The sequence below is a fragment of the Pristiophorus japonicus genome, chromosome 7, assembly GCF_044704955.1.
Source record: "Pristiophorus japonicus isolate sPriJap1 chromosome 7, sPriJap1.hap1, whole genome shotgun sequence".
NCBI classification, from domain to species: Eukaryota; Metazoa; Chordata; class Chondrichthyes; family Pristiophoridae; genus Pristiophorus; species Pristiophorus japonicus.
The window spans coordinates 235,196,723-235,202,707 of NC_091983.1; the positions used below are offsets into that span (position 1 = coordinate 235,196,723).

Genomic DNA, 5,985 nt, shown 5'->3' on the forward strand with positions numbered 1-5,985 from the left:
TATGTAAATCCGAAGGAGAGCATTCTGATGGCAAGGTATCGATTTGTCAACTGTCTGAAGGCCAGGAAGTGGTGAGCTACGTTGCCGAACTAAGGCGCCTTGTGGGACATTGCAAATTTGATGGATTCTTGGAGCAAATGCTAAGAGACTTTTTTGTGCTTGGCATTGGCCATGTGGTTATCCTTCGCAAACTATTGACTGTTCAAACACCGAACCTGAGCAAAGCCATAACAATAGCCCAGGCATTTATGTCCACCAGACAGAACACCAAACAAATTTTGCAACATAAAGATGTTTCGGCAAGTACTGTACACAAAGTAACGTCGTTTTCAGGCAGGAATGCATATGGCAGAATGTACACGCCTGCAGCTGCATGACCTCAGATGTCTCAGACACAACTATCAAGCGTTAATGCGCGTCAGTTAACACCTTGTTGGCGCTGCGGAGGTGATCATCGAACCCATCAATGCTGCTTCAAACACGATGCGTGCAAAGGCTGTGGAACAATGGGACACCTTCAGCGAATGTGCAGCCGAGCTGCAAACTCTGCAAGCCACCACGTTGCAGAGGAAGACCGATCCATGGCAGATCAAACTGAACTAGAGACTCAAACCGAGGAGGCAGAAGTGTATGGGGTACATACCTTCACCACGAAATGTCCACCGATCATGTTAAAAGTTGAACTAAATGGAATTCCAGTATCCGTGGAAATGGACATGGGTGCTCGTCAGTCCACAATGAGCAAAAAGGCCTTCGACAGGCTGTGGTGCAACAAGGCACACAGGCCCAAGCTGAGTCCCATTCACACCAAGCTGAGAACTTACACGAAAGAGCTGATCCCTGTAATTGGCAGTACAGCAGTAAAAGTCTCCTATGATGGAGCAGTGCACGAACTACCACTCTGGATAGTACCAGGAGCTGGCCCCACACTATTCGGCAGAAGCTGGCTGGGAAAAATCCGCTGGAACTGGAACGACATCCGAGCGCTTTCGTCCATCGACGACGCCTCATGTGCCCAGGTTCTGAGCAAGTTTCTGTCATTGTTTGAGCCAGGAATCGGAAGTTTCTCGGGTCACAGGTGCAGATCCACTTGATTCCCGGTACATGACCCATCCACCACAAGGCACGGGCAGTGCCATCTGTGATGCGAGAGAAAGTGGAGATCGAGCTAGACAGGCTGCAACGAGAGAGCATCATCGCGCCGGTGGAGTTCAACGAGTTGGTCAGTCCGATTGTTCCGGTTCTCAAGGGCGATGGCACGGTCAGAATTTGCGGGGACTATAAATAAACGATTAACTGTTTTTCGCCACAGGACCAGTACCCACTACCCAAGGCAGATGACCTATTTGCGACGCTGGCAGGAGGAAAGGTGTTCACCAAGTTGGACCTGACCTCGGCCTACATGACGCAGGAACTGGCGGAATCTTTGAAAGGCCTCACCTGCATCAACACGCACAAAGGTCTGTTCATCGACAATAGATGCCTGTTTGAAATTCGATTGGCAGCGGCTATTTTTCAAAGGAACATGGAGAATCTGCTAAAGTCAGTTCCGCTCACCGTGGTTTTTCAGGACAACATACTGATCACAGGTTGGGACACCATCGAGCACTTGCAGAACCTGGAAGAGGTTCTAATTCGGCTAGATCGTGTGCGACTCAGGTTTAAACGCTCGAAGTATGTTTTCCTGGCGACAGAGGTCGAGTTCTTAGGGAGAAGAATTGCGGTAGATGGCATCATACCCACTAACGCCAAGATGGAGGCCATCAAGAACACGCCGAGAACAAAGAATGTGACGGAGTTGCAGTCGTTCCTGGGACTCCTCAATTATTTGGGTAATTTCCTAACCAGGTTAAGCATCTTGCTCGAACCCCGACACGTGTTGCTACGCAAGGGACATGGCTGGGTATGGGGGAAATCACAAGAGACAGCCTTTGAGAAAGCCCGAAATCTGTTATGTTCGAACAAACTGCTTGTCCTGCATGATCCTTGTAAACGTTAATGCTAGCTTGAGATGTGTCTTCGTACAGGGTCGGGTGTGTGTTACAAGCAAACGAATTGGGAACATTGCAATCGGTCGCTTATGCATCCAGGAGCTTGTCCAAGGCCGAAACGGCCTGTAGCATGATTGAAAAAGAAGCTCCAGCATGCGTTTACGGGGTAAAAAAAATGCATCAGTATCTGGGTTTAAATTTGAGTTAAAAACTGACCATAAGCCACTCATATAGCTATTCTCAGAGAGCAAAGGTATCAATACCAATGCCTGTGCTAGCATCCAAAGATGGGCACTCAAGCTGTCTACATATAGCTATATAATTCGCCACAGGCCAGGCACAGAGAACAGCGCTGACGCCCTCAGTCGGCTACCATTGCCCATCACCGGTGTGGAAATGGCACAGCCTGCAGACTCGCTCTTGGTGATCGATGCATTTGAAAATGAATAGTCACCCGTTACGGCCCACCAGATCAGGAGCTGGACCAGCCAGGATCCTTTCCTGTCCCTTGTCCATGGGAGCTGGTCCGGCGTCCCAGTGGAGATGCATGAAGAGATCCAGCCGTTCCAGCGGAGTAAAGACGAAATGTCCATACAGGCGGACTGTCTTTTGTGGGGTAATCGCGTGGTTTAGCCCAAGAAAGGCAGGGAAACATTTATACGCGACCTACACAGTACCCACCCTGGCATAGTAATGATGAAAACAATAGCCAGATCCCATGTGTGGTGGCCTGGCATTGACTCAGATTTGGAGTATTGCGTGCGCCAATGCAACACTTGCTCTCAACTAAGCAATGCACCCAGGGAGGCACCGCTAAGTTTGTGGTCACGGCCCTCCAAACCGTGGTCTAGGATCCACGTTGACTTCGCTGGCCCGTTTCTAGGCAAAATGTTCCTGGTTGTTGTGGATGCTTATTCAAAGTGGATTGAGTGTGTAATAATATCTGAAAGCACGTCCACTGCCACCATCGAAAACCTACGAGCCATGTTTTCCACACACGGCCTGCCTGATGTCCTTGTCAGCGACAATGGGCCGTGCTTCACCAGCGCTGAATTCAAGGAATTCATGACCTGCAATGGGATCAAGCTTGTCACATCTGCCCCGTTCAAGCCCGCATCCAATCACCAGCCAGAACGGGCAGTCCAAACCATCAAGCAAAGCTTGAAACACGTGTCGGAAGGCTTCCTGCAGACCCGCCTGTCCCAAGTCCTGCTCAGCTACCAGACGCCACTCTCTCACCGGGGTTCCCCATGCCGAACTGCTCATGAAAAGGGCACTCAACACAAGGCTCTCTCTAGTCCATCCTGATCTCCATGATCATGTCGAGGGCAGGCGGCATCAACGAAGCATGTACCATGATCGCGCAAGTTTGTCATGCCATATTGAAGTCAATGACCCTGTATTTGTACTCAACTATGGACATGGTCCAAAATCGCTTGCTGGCACTCTCGTGGCCAAAGAAGGGAGTAGGGTGTTTCAGGTCAAAGTCGCAAATGGACTAACTTGAAGAAAGCACTTGGACTAAACCAAACTGCGATTCACAGAAAGCCATGAGCATCCTGAAGAGGACACCACCAATTTCGACCCTCCGACGCACACACAAGTGGCAACCGACATCACGGTTGACCATGAAGCTGAACTCATCACCCTCTGCAGCCCAGAAAGATTAGCTACGCAGCAGCCCAGTGAAGAACCAACCAACTCACCTGCACCTGCATTTGTACCGAGGTGATTAACGAGAGAGCGAAAAGCCCCAGATCGTCTCACCCTGTAAATAAGTGTACTATTGACTTTGGGAGGGAGTGATGTTATATATGCAACCCTGTGTAACCAGCATTCTACCGCCACCAGAGGGCATGTCTGTTGGAGTTCCAAGGGATCCCAGCATCCCTTGGGAGCACTGTATATAAGCAGGCCTCCCATGCTGTTCCAACACTCTGAAGTTAGAATAAAGAGACTTTGGTCACACTTACTCACGTCGACAGTACTCAATCACATTACTCTATTCTGGACATAACAAGATCCATTCTTAACCCACTGAAATTGGCTTTCTTCCAATTAAGTATTTTTACTCTAGATTGCTCCCTATCTAAACCTTATGATACTATGATCACTGTTCCCTATATCCTCCCCTACTGCCACTTGCTCTACTTGACCCACCTCATTCCCAGAACCAGATCCAGCAATGTCTCCTTCCTCATTGGGCCAGAAACGTACTGTTCAAGAAAGTTCTCCTGAACACACTTCAGAAATTCTTCGCCCTCTCTGCCCTTTACACTATTACTATCCCACCTATATTAGGATAGTTGAAGTCCCCTACTATCAGTACTCTATAGTTCTTGCACCTCTCTGTAATTTCCCTGCAGATTTGCTGCTCTATATCCTTCCCACTAGTTGGTGACTTATAGAATACACCTAGTAGTTTAATGGCACCTCGATTGTTTCTCAACTCTAACCAAATAGATTCTGTCCTTGACCCCTTCAAGACATCCTCTCTTCCAGCACTGTAATAATCTCCTTAATCAATACTGCCACCCCACCTCCTTTCTTTCCTTCCCTTTCTTTCCTGAACACCTTATTTCCAGGAATATTTAATACCCAATCCAGCCCTTTATTGAGCCAGATCTCTGTTATCGCCACAACATCATATTCCCATCTGTCTATTTGTGCTTGCAGCTCACCAACCTCATTTACCACACTTCATGCATTCACACACATGCACTGTAAACCGCTCTTACACCTTCTTGTGTTCTTTCTTAGTCTGACCCTACCGAATATCGTACTATTTCTTACTCTAGTGCTATCTGTCTCCCCAATCCTTCGTGCACCTTGTTTCTCCTTTCTAATATAAGAAATAGGAGCAGGAGTAGGCCACTGGCCCCTCTTGCCTGCTCCGCCATTTAATAAGATCATGGCTGATCTGATCTTGGAATTAGCTCCACTTCCCTGCCCACTCCCCATAACCCTTCACTCCCTTGTCGTTCAAAATCTGTCTCTCTCCACCTTTAATATATTCAATGACCCGGCCTCCATGACTAATGATACATCCTGTTGCCCATCCCCAGCCTAATTAGTTGAAACCCTCCCCAACAGCGCTAGCAACCTGCCCCCTTCTCGGCCTTTTGGCTAAGATCATGCGTAACTGACCTGACAGGGGAGTAACCATGACCAGAAAGTGGTTCTCCCTGGATCAGGAAGGTGGTTCTCCTATGCTTTTTGGAAATAGGAGGTGGGTGGGGGGCTTGCCCCGTCCACCTCCATGGAGATGGGTGGGGGACGTCCCATTCAACTCCATGCACGAACCTGGTATTGCAGTACTTCCAGGAACGGTGCAGCCTTGGCTCTAGGCCTTTTGGCTAAGAGCAAAATCATTGGCGCAGAGTGATCTTTGTTTGGGCGTAAGGTGACCTTTGGCGTTTATGATCTGACAAGTTGATCTGACAAAGAATTGGAAAGATTGGCAATGAATAAAACATTAAAAAAAAAAATTTACAATTAAACACCAACCTTTTAATTCAATGTAAACTGTGCTGTAGGAGCAGTGACTGATGTTGCTGGGATGCTGAGATCAGGGCAGTCATTTCATTCATTGACATTCTCTGCAATTGTGGAGAAAATCGATGGTTTGTTCCTGACACCCACAGCAGGACAGAGACAGAGGGCAGGCAGGAGGGAGAACCATTTCATTCATTCTCTGCATGTGGGCGTCGCTGGCAAGGCCGGCATTTATTGCCCATCCCAAGTCGCTCTTGAGAAGGTGGTGGTGAACCTTCTTAAACCACTGCGGTCCGTGTGGTGAAGGTTCTCTCACAGGGCTGTGAGGGAGGGAGTGTTTGAAGGGAAAAAGCCTTGGCGAGTTGCTACAGTGCGTTTGTAGATGGTACACTCTGCAACCATGGTGCGCCGGTGGTGGAAATAGTGAGTTTGGCACTAATTAGATATCAGCCATGGCTCAGTGGGCAGCACCCTCGCCTCTGAGTCAGAAGGTCGTGGG

The 5,985-nt window shown here is 48.6% G+C and overlaps 1 pseudogene; it reads left to right on the forward strand.

The window, feature by feature from the left end:
• The first annotated feature begins 5,097 nt into the window (after positions 1-5,097).
• Positions 5,098-5,331, forward strand: LOC139267548 (U2 spliceosomal RNA; annotated as a pseudogene).
• The last annotated feature ends 654 nt before the right edge of the window (positions 5,332-5,985 follow it).